Here is a 15236-nt window from a genome sequence, read left to right on the forward strand (position 1 = left end):
GGACCCTGCAGTGAGACAGACTGATAAACAGTGGTGGTGCTTGGAGCAAAGAAAAATGTGGAAAATCATGTGAATATGTGATACATTAATACATTTCTACCACCTTATTCAACAGCTGAATACAATCAAATTTCCATATTCAAACGGCTCTTCTTCTTTAACATGTTTGCAGCACTTTCTTTGTAACTTTTGAGCTAATGTGGACCAATCCTATACTCTGGTTGCATCATCTTGGACAAATTTGCACCTAATTGTGCCGACCAATGTCCGTCCATTAACTCTGTGTGTGACGTACCTTTAGAAGGAGCCACTAATGAGTTCTATGGCCCAAAAAATAATTAGCTGAGCATGTATGTAAAAATTCTCAGTGTCATAATACTGTAATGAGGTGGGAAAGGCTAGATGGCCTCATTAGAAGGTAAAGCTTGTGCGAAATCAAGCTGTGATGGCAGATCTGTTGATAATTTTCAGGGAAACTCCGGCTCTGACAGAAGTAAAGCGAATTTAACTTAATAATAGTCAGCATTTCGTAGATTTTAGTTTATAACACACACAGCTGCTCGCAAGCTGCTTAAATCATAACCCTTATCCCTGTTATTTCATAAAAGCCACGCTAGACCATCACATATATTTTATGAATTTGTACCAAAGTTTTATGGAACTGTTGTGAAGACAGAAACACTGTGAGAACAGCAGGGAAGTGTTCATTAAAATGGGACTCTGGATACTCTCAATATTGAATCATTGCAGTCATTCCAGTGTTCGTGTTTCTATCTCACAGCACATGTGCAAATGCCCAGATGACATGTACACATGCACGCACACACACGCACACAACTTGCCTCTGGTCAGAGCATATAGTGGATATTTAATATATTTTCCAAATGCCAGTGAAGCTTGTTCACAAGCGTCACCACCAAATCCCTGCCGGAGTTGAAGAAACAAAAAAAGAAAATTAAAGAAAAAAAAAAAGCAGACTAAGTATAAAGCAATCAAATGGAAAGCTTGTTGAGATACAAACCACTTTAGACCTTCTAATTAAGAGATAAACTAAGGCATATGCGAGCAAAAGCAAACCAAAATGCTGGATTGACGTGAACAAGTGAAAATTAAGTACAAGCTTTCAGGACCCTTCCCCCGTCCACTATTGCTGTACATTTAACTGCATGCACACTAGCACACACACAGATCCCACCACATGCAAAAGTGTGTGTGCACACACTCACAACTGTCCCTTTGCATGTACATAACATGAACATTCATTAAGCCTCCAATTTTTCCAGCCACAGGAAACGTTTCAATAAAGTCTCTTAATTAACATGCGCACCGATTAGAATGTCATGTTTCAGAATGGGCAGCAATCTGTCTTCCTGTCACCTTCACACACACACACACACACACACACACACACACACACACACACACACACACACACACACACACACACACACACACACACACACACACACACACACACACACACACACACACACACACACACACACACACACACACACACACACACACACACACACACACACACACACACACACACACACAGCCTCCCAGCCACTGACTTAATGGCTTTTTTCACCTGCACTTAGCAATGGACTATGGTCTGTGAATAATAAGTGGGAAGAAAGGGTAAAACAGCAGAGGGGGGGGATAGAGTGGGCGTACGAGTGAGAAAAAGATGCATTTCATGGTGTGACTGTCAATGTAAATGCCATATTATATTTAACATTTCATATTTCTTCCAATATTTCTCTAAATCTACTTCATTGATGCATGCACAAGGAATATTTCCTACAAACAGTCTCGACTGGTGTCAATAGATGCTGTCTACTAAGCTTGATTGACTGCATTCATTGCAGCCCTTTCTTTTTTTCCTTAAGAGCAGGGACAAAACCACTTCGGCTGTACGTGCTGTATATTTTCTGGCCACTTTTAGAGCCATTAAAGACATATTGATGTTGCATGTTTTATGTATGTATGTATACCTACACTCATGGGATGAAAGAGATAATACAGATGAGTTGAAGAATAAGCGTCGATAAAATGTGTCTTTTGCCAAAACCGAGACACCTTTGCTGCATTCCAATGGGGCTACTTTGTTGAGCACCAGCGGCAAAGAACAACCACACAGAGTGGAGAGACACTGAAAACAATTGATAAGCCCTTGTGTCTCACAGACATAATATTCCAGAAAAAAAAAAAAAAAGAAAAGGAAATACACTGCCACAATTGCAACTAGATAATATAGTCCCATTGTCATTAGTGTTAAAAACCACCAAACTCATGCCAGAGTTTCTTCCGGATGAAAAACATTGCTTGTGTGTGAGATGTAACAATTGCTAACATGCTACACAGCTACAGTTTTTATCCAATATACAGTGTGCAAACTGTTGAGGAGAAAAAAATTCTGCAAGCCTCAGCTAATAACCAGGCATTAAACAAACAAACAAACACTAAAAAAACCAAACCGAGCTAATGTTTATCCCAGCTCCCCAGGGCATGTCTGTTTGTATGAGGCAGGATCCCGCCTGTAACTTTGCTGAGCGTTAAGCTCTGTAAAGCTCCGTATGAGGGTGTAGGTTTATGTAAAATCTCCAATGAGGTATAATGCAGACTAATAAGAAGTAATAAAGGCTGTGTTGACCTTGTAATAGCTGGTTTCCTGCCAACACGAGGGCCTGAAAGGCTGTCTTTGTGCCCGACACCGTGCTGTTTAGGCGGATCACTAGGAGGGTTAACTAAACCGACACCAAAGAAGACCTTTACGTGTGAGAGCAGTCAGACATTTTTCAAATGAAGCACACGAAACAGAAAATGACCTTTTCTTCACTGACTGGCTTCGAGTTGTAGAGTCAGACTGATATGTCATAATGTCTAAGCAGACATGTGGGGGGGTTTACAATCAGTGACAATTGCATTTTTACAACCACCATTTTCCTTAAGTGACTCATTTCCAAACTGTTACAAACATAAAACTATGTAATGCTCACCAAGTCTGTAAATCAACTTTTTTTTTTTTATATAATCAATATTACTGCTTTTTGACAGTCATGGGACTTTTACACTTTTGGTATTGAATCATTTGAAACACATAATGCAAAATTTTTGAAAAGTAGAATTAGAGGATTGGGATGGTGGATTTTGAGAAAATATTGTATTCCCACCTGCCTTACGAACTCACATTTGTCTTGCAAGACAGAGAAACAACTAACTGTGAGGGTTGTCCAAGTGCAATAACAACTTCAGAAGCGTGTCTTTATTTATTAACAATACTTATTGCTCTCTTAAAAATAAGAGAATCAAGGAACTAAATCAATGTCAATCTTAAAGCAATTAAGAACTGAAAGTTGTACTATTATAAGACACAATACCTGGCTCATCTGTTTTCACAATACTTATAATACATTGCCAGAAAAACTATATGATTAAATACAGGCAACATTCAGCTGGAGCTTTGACAATGATAGGTGATTCATAAGTGTGAATACATATTACAAAGGTGAGCGATGCAGTCGAGAGAGAAAACAGCCAAATTGTTCTTGTAATTACTGGCCATAAAAGCAGTTAGGAATTGTCAGATGTTACAGGTCAACACAGAATCCTTTTTAATATTAGGAGCTTCAAATGAAGCTTTGCTTTTTGTACTCGAGGCTGCGTGATAACAAAGCACAAAAGCAAGGTCGAGTTGCACTGTGCTAAAGGTTAGACGCCTCTATGGGACAATACGGCAAATGAATATTCTATCTGTGGTGGAAAGGCAGCCTTGAAGCAGTGAACCTCAGCAGCAGAAATGTTCAAACACATTTCATTGTTTGCTCTCCCGAGCCCACCTTTTTATACTTCATCTGATTCTACCCCATTGTCTCTGTGGGTCCAACGCCACAGAGCCTCGCCATCAGCTTTATTTATCCTTCAATCTACACAGCAATATTAGGCTACACACACTCCTGTTTCGGTTGGAGCTCATGAGGGAAAGTCACTCAGAAATACTAAATAATAATAATAATCGTACAATTTACCATAAGGTGCCTTTCAAGACACTCGAGAGCTGCATTTCGGCCACTGGAAGTTTCTGTGTATCAACTGCAGAAACTACGGTTGAAATTTGGCTCCCGGATTCATTTTTTTAAATAGTACATTTGAAATGTTCAGACACTTTGTGTCTCATTGCTACTAGGTGATAATCTGTTTTCCACCAACAGTAACAAAACAAAAAAAAAAAGAATATGCATGAAACACAGACAGTCACATACTTACATCCACAACTGAGGGCAATTGTACAGAAGGAATCCCAAGTACCCAGAAAAAAGCCAAGCATGCACAGAGAAAACATACACACACAACACCAGGAGTCAAATGTTACTATATTTTATACAAGCTGAGTTTATCATCACACGTACATGCAGTAATTAAAGCATTTCTTCCAGAACATTCTTCCAAAAGAGGCCTGAACACAGCTGAGGACAAAACAGCCCAAAACATATTCAGTTTCAAAACTTCTTGAAAAAGCATCAAGTACTAAGAAATCACCCTGCAGGATCAGACGATAAAGTCGAAAAATGGCCGGTATTCCTTTCCACTTACGCTAATCACATGTTCCCAGGCTACATGATATGATGGATGTCTGTCACTTTAAATCTAATGGATCTCCTCCTGTGGTAAAAATGCAAATTAGCACTACTTTAAAAAAGAAATATAGTTTTTGTCAGACTGGATGTAGGCTATATATATATAGTTCTTTAAGGACTTTAAGGGAGTTTTGGTAAGACATTTAAAGTGCGTTTTACTCAAGGGCAGTCACTCTCACTACCCAAATATCTCCTGAGTCTGAATCACATGATCACTCACGTCAAAATATTCACACGATAAAGAGAAAGAAAGAAAAAGAAGCCTTCGGGGATGGATGTGTTTTTGCAGCAAAACAACAAAGTTTTTCAGTTAATCAAATTGAGCAGAGCCCTGCTGAAACTCAAGATACAGTACTTTAAAATTATGTCCTCCTTCATTCCTTCCTTTAGCTGACATGGTGCTCTATAATCTGTTTTCCTCTAGACCCGACTTTCTGTAACTCCACACATTCTTTGCAGCAAACATTTGAATAAGCATATAAAGCCATTCACACACAATCAAACACACTTAAAAATGACACTTGCACACAATGAAAGAAAAAAAAAAAAACTACAACACAAACAGGCCTCCTGAGCATCTCCTTTCCCCATGTCTGGGTGTCAGGCATATAATTGAGGGCTTACAATGTGCTCCCCCTTCTACTAAGCCTTGCTATCTATCAGGCCACACACTGCTCTCACAAACTGCCCTCCACTGGTACACATCTGATTAGGGTGGCTCTGTAAATGAAGCTTCACGGGACCGCTTGATAACAGAAGGACGAGGGGGAAAAGGGAAGATTACAATATGTAAAGAGGACGTGAGGCGTGGACAGACTTGAGGGCCAAACAAGAACATCGGGACGAGGCAGGTGTGGGAGGAGTGCAATGTTGTGGTAAGTTACAATAAGGTCATAAAGCGATGCAATAGCAATGAAACAAGACTTACTTTTGTGCATGCCTTCCATTACTGACTGCAGATTCTGTGAGCATTAGTGAATTTTCAATCTTTTACTCAACCGTGTGGTGTGACTCAAACACTTGTAATGTCGGTGCAGAAATATTACTTTTTACATTTTACGGAATGAAGTCTGCTGAACACCGCTAAACTGACCAATTTTATACCTTAACAATACGATGAACTGGAAAAAAACGGTTACATACATTTGATCAACTTGGTCCTACCATTTATTGTGTCATCTCTGCAAATTGTGTCTTCGAAATGATTAGCATAAATAGTACATATGTTTGACAATCAACATACTGTCACTTACACTAATCATCAGTCTATGCATGAATTAATTATCTATTTCAAAATGCCATCTATCCATACACAAAACAGATGAAATGAATCTGTAAATAAAGACTGATTGCACACAGACAGCCTGACTCAGTCATGCAAGGACTGATGAAGTCACATGAATAAGAAGAAGCATCAGCCAAGACATAATGTATGACAAGTCCAGTTGACCTGATTGAATTTGCTTTGAGACTGTTGACTTGATGAAACAATCGGTTGTGTTAAAACAAGGAGACACACATTGTAGAAGTCCTTTAGGACCAGATTGGAACAACCCTGAAAAATGTAATATTTATAAGCTCCAGATCATTAATCTCTTTAAAAGAGCTCTTTCAGTGCAATTATGACGACAAAATGCACAAAACACATTACATGCAAATATAAATCCCTGGCATGTAGGGATAACACCGTAACAATGCAAGGTGAATCAGGCATATTTCAAAGTCTTTTTAAAACAGAATGACCCTCTTGTTACTGTTATTGTCCCAATTGTGAAACAACCAAAAAGCACAAACTAAATATATTTACACTACATTTTACACCTGGTTTAACTCACTCAGACTTCTGCGGTTTTGAATCCATGTTTGCATTTGTCCCCGTTATTTATGCTAAAACAACATGCAGGTATATTCTTCTTAAATTCAGTATGGAGGAGTAATGACTACAGCAAATAAAACCTGAACTGACAGGCTTGAAAATAGTAAACCTATTTTGAAGGGTTTAAAGTAATCACAATGGCTCAGGCCAATCACAATAACTTGGGGCGATGGTACATTTGGCATACCGAAGGAGATAATATGCCATACACATAAGATGCATTTAATTATTGCAGAGCTTTTTTTATATTTTCAATTAACTTTAAATAAGCCCACATAGTTAATCATCTACTCTGTCTTTCTCCCAGGAGTTAAATCAGTTTTCTCCTTTGTTTTTTATTTATTGTATTCAACTGAATGAACTCATAAAGCCGATCGGTAGCCTTAAGTCATTTCAAATCATCAGGTTGATTTTCTTTAAGCTACTAATTGAAAACAATATTAATCTATTCATGAAGAAATATGCCTTAAGATGTTTTCGACAAAATTAGTTGGAACAACTCAATCTTGACAAAACAGAAAACAAGTAGGATTAGTATGTGTAAATCCAGATATATACATAAATATGAATGCATGTGTGTATAAACACTCACACAACAAATATACAAGCCTTCATCTGTGTGAAACACTAATTACCTGGCCACAAATTCCTTCCCACTTGTTAAAATGCCACTATAATTTCATAATGGTTCAAGCACACATGCGAAAATAAGAAAGTCGATCCACCCTGACTTCCTAACAATGGGTGCACTTTAAATGTTTTTTGGGGGGGGTTTTGCAACAGCTTCCAGAAGTTAAGAGACAAAACCTTAAAAAAAAAAAAAAAAAGAGCTCAATATTTCACAAAGAAAAGTTATTGCCTCAAGGTGGGGGCAACAACTTTACTGCCAATTGAAAAATCCCATGCAGATCTTGCACATTATTCAAAACAGACACATGCTGAATGAGGCACATATGCAGTGTTGTAGTGAGCTCTGGCTGCGCCAAGACGGCAACTTCCCCGCTGCCTTTTATGTTTGAAGAGCAGCGATTTGCACATGCTTTTTATTACAAAATCATGTACGAACTCACACATCTGGACACACACACACACACACACACACACACACACACACACACACCAAGTGTAATGGCAGAGGATTGCGCTGCATTATCAGTGCAGCCTATCAAATGATGAAGGAGACTCGCCAGCCTTCGATGTGTCTCTCTGGCTATTTGCCAGAACTGTTGCTGAAATCCATTTAAGAGTCATGAGCAGAGCCATTTAAACATGGTCGATGCATTATGTATCACGGCCATTCCCTGTCAACGAAATGATGTACAGTACTTTTGTCAAACATAGAAGTAACAGCATGGGAGAAATCACACAGTGAGTGAGAGAGAGCGCGCGGGAGAGAGAGAGAGAGAGTGTCTCCAATGAAGACTGAAAAAAGAAAATGAAGGCCGATATTAGGAATCCAAATGAAAAGTGACCTTTAAGTACAAATAGATTTTGCATTTAGATACTTGAGTAACCTTCCTGTAAGCAGAAGAATCCTACAGAGATAAGGATAGGGATGTTCTCTTCTACTGCAGCAACGGAGGTGGAGTAAACCGTGGCAGCGATGGGAGGTAAATGACAGGTCAAAGGTCAGTGCCAGCAGGAGGAAATGACATCGGCAGGAAGTATGAATAAACAGTGGGGGATAATCATCCAATACAAGCTCTGACCTTGCAAGGGATTAGCAGTGGTATTATCTCTAAAATATACAGATGTAGAAAAATGAGAGAGCCAATGACCTTCCAGAAAGTTAGTTTGTAGGTTCAACTGAAACTGAACCGTCGACTCATAATGCTTTTGGAGCTATTAACTTACAGAAGATTAGTGTTAAACTGCTAATTGTAAATTCAAAGTCTCGTGAAGCTGTAATAAATCTGTATTTCGAGTTTGCTACCACACAGATAAATATGCTATCAAACAGAAATGTTTTTTGAAATCATAAAATTAAGTCTTAAAACCTTCAGTGCACCAGCAGCACTTGATTATTTCACAGTTGTGACCTGTTTTCTGAAAACTAAACCAAAAGGTCAAAGTGCAGAATCTCAATCATCAACTATAAACTGAAAATGAAGTTAAGCCAAACTATAATTATGACTGGGCACATTTACGATATATACACGCACGCACGCACGCACGCACGCACGCACGCACGCACGCACGCACACACACACACACACACACACACACACACACACACACACACACACACACACACACACACACACACACACACACACACACACACACACACACACACACACCTATGCAAAGTAATTTCCATTTGTAAAAAGTTGGTCTTGATAACAGAGTTAGACGGCACCAGGATGCAAGAATGACTGCAGCAAATTAGATCATCCCGTCTTCCCTTCAGGAAGCTCATATTCCACCTTATGTAAAGTGGGTATGGAGGCTGGTTCAGGTGGCAATCCTGAGCACTTGACCAAATCTCTACTGCATCTCACTATTTCTATTAAATCTAAAAAAAAAGAGGCTATGTCGGACTGTATGATGGACAAAGGCACAATCAGCAAGCAGTATGTGTGCAAGTGTGTATATAGCGGCAGGAGTAGGAGTTAAAATGCAGACGAGTCCTCGGGACAACTGAAATCACTTACATGATGTTCAGAATGGTGCAACCATCAGTCAATTTCCAATCCCGTCTTTTATTCAAACAAAAATAAAATACACTACTTCTGGTTTAATGCCTGAAGGCCTGATGGCTGCAAATCTCTGGTGTTTGGACCATTTTAGGTTGATTTTAAGACTCTTGCACTGCCAATCTCCAAGTGAAATGATCCACGTTCGATGGAAAATATTACAAAAGGCCAAATGAAGTGTAATTATTGTTGTGCTGCTTTCATATGATGTGAATATGGCACGAGTTACACATGCGATACAAGTATATATTACGTTTCCACTTCTCCAGATAAAAAAAACACCCATGTATCCTTGCCTTGTAGCACTTTACGTAAAGAAGGTACTCTGTGATTCATAGAAATAAAGAATTGACATATGTGAAGTACTAATTTCTCAAGGGGGATGTCACTTGCCTATGGAGTAAAAGTAATTGTAAAAGGATTCAGAATTGCCGAGTTGCAGTTGCAGCGTCTTACGAGACTGAGAATGGCTGATGTGTAAACCGCATGGAGGGTGAGAAAAGGAAAAAGCCTAACAAATGATTGACTTTTTAAAACAAGTCCAGAGGTTTGCAGGCTCTGGTCTGACCTGCTTGTGTGCACAAACTTGTGTCAAAATGCTGCTTTTTAAACTCCCTTTAGTGGTTATCTAATAAATGGAGGAGGTGAATCTTTCAAGACTCTGATTAACTTGAGTCGACTGCACGTCCTGCAAATTAACTAGCCAATGCAACATTGATATATGGTGCAAGTCTTTTTATCTTCAGGATGTCTGCATATTAAGATATGTTCATTGATTAATGATTAATTCAAAGTGTTGTCTCAATTTTGTGTATGCTAAGTCTTGCAATAGAGAGCTTCAAGAACAAACAAATTACATACATTAAGCTCAGCAATACATAAAATTTTGTTTGAGCGCTCTAAGTTATACAATGTAGCTATTTTACGTTTCACATTATTCCATTTCCATTTAAATATAAATGTCTCGAGAGCTTAAACAGAAGCTCTCAGCTGTGTTTTTTTTTTTAGTTAATCCCCCAAACAATGTCTTTGTTTTACAGATCTTTTTTTCACATTGGAATGCTGCACCCAACACTAGAAAGGGAAAAACAACAACAACAACAACAACCCAACAACATCAAATCAAAACAAAAACCAAGATAGTAAAAGGAGAGACTAATAAAAGTGGTTAAAAATAAGGGTTACCACAAGAGCAGGTGATGGAAGAGAAATAAAGTACTCTGCAGAGCAGTAAGTGGGTACTCCCTATCGGCCTCCTCTAAACAAAAGCTATCTATAGAACTCGCAGCGGGGTAGTTTAACTATTAAACACTCCCAAATCTGGTCACCAACGTACATCAACACCCACATAACCTGGAGGACAAATCCATTCACACCTGAGAGATGAGGGGGAGGAAGATGAAGAGAGAAGGGGGAAGAGTTTAAGAGTGAGACAGTGAGAGAGTGCATGAGAAAAAAAGCGAGGAAACGACCACGGACTGAAATGGGATAACCACAGTGAGAAAGAGAAGCCTCCAAGCCATTATAGCTATACTGAGCATTTTACACCTGTCCATAGGCTGTATCGGTTCTACCCTCAGAGGCATTGGCATGGTGGATGTGATGCAGCCTCTAGAGAAATACTTGACACACATGCATACGTGTGCACACACAGGAACTAATAGGGGAAATATGAAATTGCAATGTCTCACATTCATAAACAAATTCCTTATAGCCAACAATAACAGGGAGATCTCCTCCACACACTTACACAGCTTGGTCTTATTAAGTCTCAGAGGCATACTTAAAGCCGTTATTAGGAACTACATGGCTAAGACAAAGAGGGAGAGATCGTGTGAGTGAGATAAGGGTAGAATAAATGGAGCATTTATATCAAAGCTTCATAAACACACATGGGTCCTCTTGTGGGTAGAGCTACCTCCATCTACACCAGAAACAATGTTGTTGTCATGCAGCAGCTCACAGACACGAGATTACATCCTGTGACAACATACAGTATATTCATACAGAGCGACGCGTACGTCTGTGTGCACAAGAGGAAAACACACATTTGCATATAAATCTGTGTATTAACACATACAACCAACGCATTCCAATCCTCCTCCACAAACTTGAGCCCAAAATAGCAAAGGCCTAAGCACTTTGTCCCCCTTCTGAAAACTAACGGCAAAGTGTGAGTGTGTGTGATTTGATAGTGTGAGGGAAGGAAGATATTAGCATGGGCTCAAAAGAGCATATATAATATGTGTGTACTGCCTGTGTGATTGTTTGCATCCGTATGTGTAAATGCAAACTCGACTCGCCTGGATGTAATCCCTTGTGTGTGTGTGAGAGAGAGCGAGAGCGAGAGCGAGAGCGAGAGCGAGAGCGAGAGCGAGAGAGAGCGAGAGAGAGCGAGAGAGAGAGAGAAAGTGTGTGACCAGTAGGATGGTAGACAGCATAAGCCCGAGCCTTCACAGCTTAAGCCCCCCGCACTTTTCTCCCCCATAAGGCAAACAGTGGATAGACCACAGGGCTTAGCAGGAGAAAGAGGAGGAGAGGACAATATATGGAAACTAATTCAATTTCAACCTCTTTGCACTGCTCCCCAATCTGCAAATACCACTACAGGCTGATGTAAGGAAATGGAAATCTCAACTTATATACTACACTCTATGAAGAATCTGTAGATTGGAACCCTATATCGTAGTACTTATGCACTTTAGCAGCGGTCATGCAGTTAAACGTCTCCCTGTTCTGTGTGTGTTTAAGTCTAACCTCTCAAGCCGTTTCTGCTCCCTCCTTACCCGTCACCCTCTCAATTTTCCTGTATATCATCTAATGAACTTTCCAAACTTGCAAATGGTGGGAAAGTGGTCGTCCCTCCTTTGCTCTCCGGAAAGCCTGGATTGTAGATTCCAAGGCAGGAGCCAAAGGAAAACCTTTTTTTTTTTTTATTTGAGTAAAAAAAAAAAAAAATCTATATTTTCATGGTTTAAGTACTTTTTAAATACTTGATCAAAAAACCTTTAAACTCCAATAATTTTGCTAATAATCTAATAATTATTTCTTTGTTTAAACAAAAATGTACAACATTATCAAAAGACATAAAACTATAACTCGAGCTTTTGAGAGTTCTTGAAGACATTTTAAACAATAGCATCGCACACATGGTATTTCATTTTTTAACTTACTTTAAAAAAGCCCCAAAGATGTTTAAAAAAGTAGGTTAATATTTGATCCTTCCACACATTATAATCATCAGGCTGTTGTTGTAATGGGGTTCATTATCAGAAAATAACAGGTAGAATAAATGAGGATTTTAATTGCTGGTTGCATAGAGGAAGTGTCAGCACTAAATGCATCGGCCCTCAGGTGTTCTGGCAGCAAGCACTGAAGTCCGGCTCTGATGTCGTCGTAAAGATGGTCGTTTCCCCGGGGCTCAGGCACTCTCATTGATTTGCAGAGATAATAACCCACTTTATGAGTCTTTGCCCTCACTGCGCCCAGTAGCATTCTGCAACATATGTTGGCCCCCTCATCCTTCAAGGAAAACAGGCACAGCTTATGAATTTTTTCCAGGGAGGTGCTGTCGTTTTGTCTTTTTTTTTTTTTTTAATACAACATTTCACCAGTTGTTAAGGTCATGATTTGATGCCAAAATAGGTCATGGTGGTTGGCCTATAGGCTTGGCTGCCTTTGTTTTGCTTCTTCATGTCAATAGCAGTTTTCCTGTCAAACCGTGCCGTGACAGTTTAACTCTTCAACATGCAAGTTGCCAGGTAAATAGGAAAAGACCAAATACTGTGCCATTGCATTTTCCATTGCTTGACTGGAAATACAAGCAGCCATCTTTGAAGGGCAGTTTCCAAAAAGTTACTTGAGCCACACATGATGTGTATAAGTAACCCAATTTGATAAAAGCTGCTCGTCAAATGTGAATTAAACTTCTGAAATTTGTTTATAAACTCGTGAAAGAATTTCTTCATTATATGACATTTCTTTCAGCATACATATTTTAGTTAGTCAGTTAGTGACTCGCTCCCTCAGCAGCACACATAAACCCGCTGTACCGCTCTGCACATTTTAATGGACTGCGCTTAGAGTTGCATTATTTACCTACTGAACGCCAGACAGAGAGGAACAAACAAGATATACACTATCTAGGTTTACATCACATTTAGTTTCACAGCACTTAATCTGTATGCTGCTGAATAAGTGCTTTATGAAGAGAAACAAAACAAACAAAAAAAAAAAAAGGCAAATATTCAAAATGAGACTGAGATGTAAAAAATAGACCTGAGAAACGAGAAGCTGAGGCTTGATCCTCATAAACCTCTATTTAATGCAGTGATCCAAATATTGTGTGACATTTTAAAATGGCAAGCCTGAAACAGATAGAGTGCTGAAGGTTTGATATGTACATCAGTCTCCTAAAAGTGCAGAATAATGAAAAGTGAATACTGATTTAAGGTTAAAAGCTAACACAGTAACTTGTGAAGTCTGAGTGTACCCTAATGGTCTCATCGTATTGTATATGGGAGCATAACAATCGCATGTCATTTTCATTCTCCTCTGCCGTTTCAGCTGCTTTTAGGCCAAGCAATCTTAACTTGTGTAACATACAATATTTCTCCTCGGAGAAAGTGTGTGTGTCAGAATGTTCCCATTGCCAAGGGAAATCTGTAAAAGCACACTATATACACACACAAAGGTGTGTAAAAAAAATGCACATACACAAGTAAAGACGTGCACACATCCATACTTCATTTTCGCCGAAGGAGACGGGCACAAAGCTCCAATCTATCAGCGTTCAGTGTGTTTAGAGTAAAGCATGTCAGATGAAAGTGTGAGCTGAAAGATGAATGGAAAGAGGGTCGAAACTGGAAAGGCAGAAGAAGAAGAGGATCGGTCATGGAACGAGACTGAAGGCAGCGGAAACAAAAGGAAAAACTACAAAAAAATCTGATTGTGCTTGTTGACTGTGTGGAGAGCTACGAGGGGGGTGATCAAATAAGAGAATAAGACACTAAAAATTGAATGACAACAATAATCTCACAAGCTGACAGATGGGTAAATACAGATGGACATAACAATAAAATGCTGAATCTGAGTAGCTCAATCCGTCTTATTCGACAACACAACACAATCACAACAGTCTGGAAGATGGGCTGTCTTTCTCAAGATTTCTTATTAGGAGCAATATAGTTGCAAAGCAAGGCAAACCAGAAGAATATTTCCACCACTTTTAAGTCCCACTTCAAAAATTTGTAATGGTTTTCTTTGGGTTTTTTGAGATTTCTTTTGAGTCTCAGCTGGCATTGGTATAGAATTCCATCAAATTGATGCATCATTTATTAAATAGTAATCAGTCATACAAACCTAATTCAAAAGAATCGGGTACCTACAAAGCATCAGTTTTCGCTTTAACTTTCTGTTGGTGATACACTTCACAGAATTTGATAGTTTTGATGTGCTAATTCTATTTACCGAGTGGATCTCAAGCCTAAAAACTTTTGTTGAATATGTCAGTCACCTGGCATTGCATATGCAAAGACCAAAAAGGACTTTGACTTCTATCACTCTGAAAGCCTGGAATAATTCCTCCCACTTCTCAACTCTACACCAGTTCAAAAGGAAGTCCTTTAAAAGCAGACCAAAGTGTCTCTTTTTCTCCCCTCTCACTTGTACACAGACTCCCACAGGTGGCTTCCTCGATCTTGTATTCGCACAGATGTACACAAGAGGCCGTGACTGACAAGGTAAAGGATCGCGGGGAGGCGTGTGGGTAAAGGAGGAGAATTACCATATGTAAGGAACGGAGGTGCCAAGGTCTCTGGATAAAGCAGGTGAGCTACAAGGGACGAGATAAGCGGTGGTAGATGTGTACACAGACATGTACACACACACACACACATACATACACGAACAAATGGATGAGTGTGAATACAAAACACAGAAACACACACACACACACGTGGGAACAAAAAAAGAAGATACAGACAACGAGCGCAGGACTGAGGGTAGACGAGGAGGTATCAC

At 39.3% G+C, this 15236-nt stretch overlaps 1 protein-coding gene across 1 annotated transcript in view; it reads right to left on the minus strand.

The window, feature by feature from the left end:
* fbxl17 (F-box and leucine-rich repeat protein 17) overlaps window positions 1-15236 on the minus strand; it is a gene marked incomplete at its 3' end in the record, with an annotated part of 219635 nt that overhangs the window by 43600 nt on the left and 160799 nt on the right. The window lies entirely within an intron of this gene.

Source organism: Blennius ocellaris, assembly GCF_963422515.1.
Source record: "Blennius ocellaris genome assembly, chromosome: 7".
NCBI lineage: Eukaryota > Metazoa > Chordata > Actinopteri > Blenniiformes > Blenniidae > Blennius > Blennius ocellaris.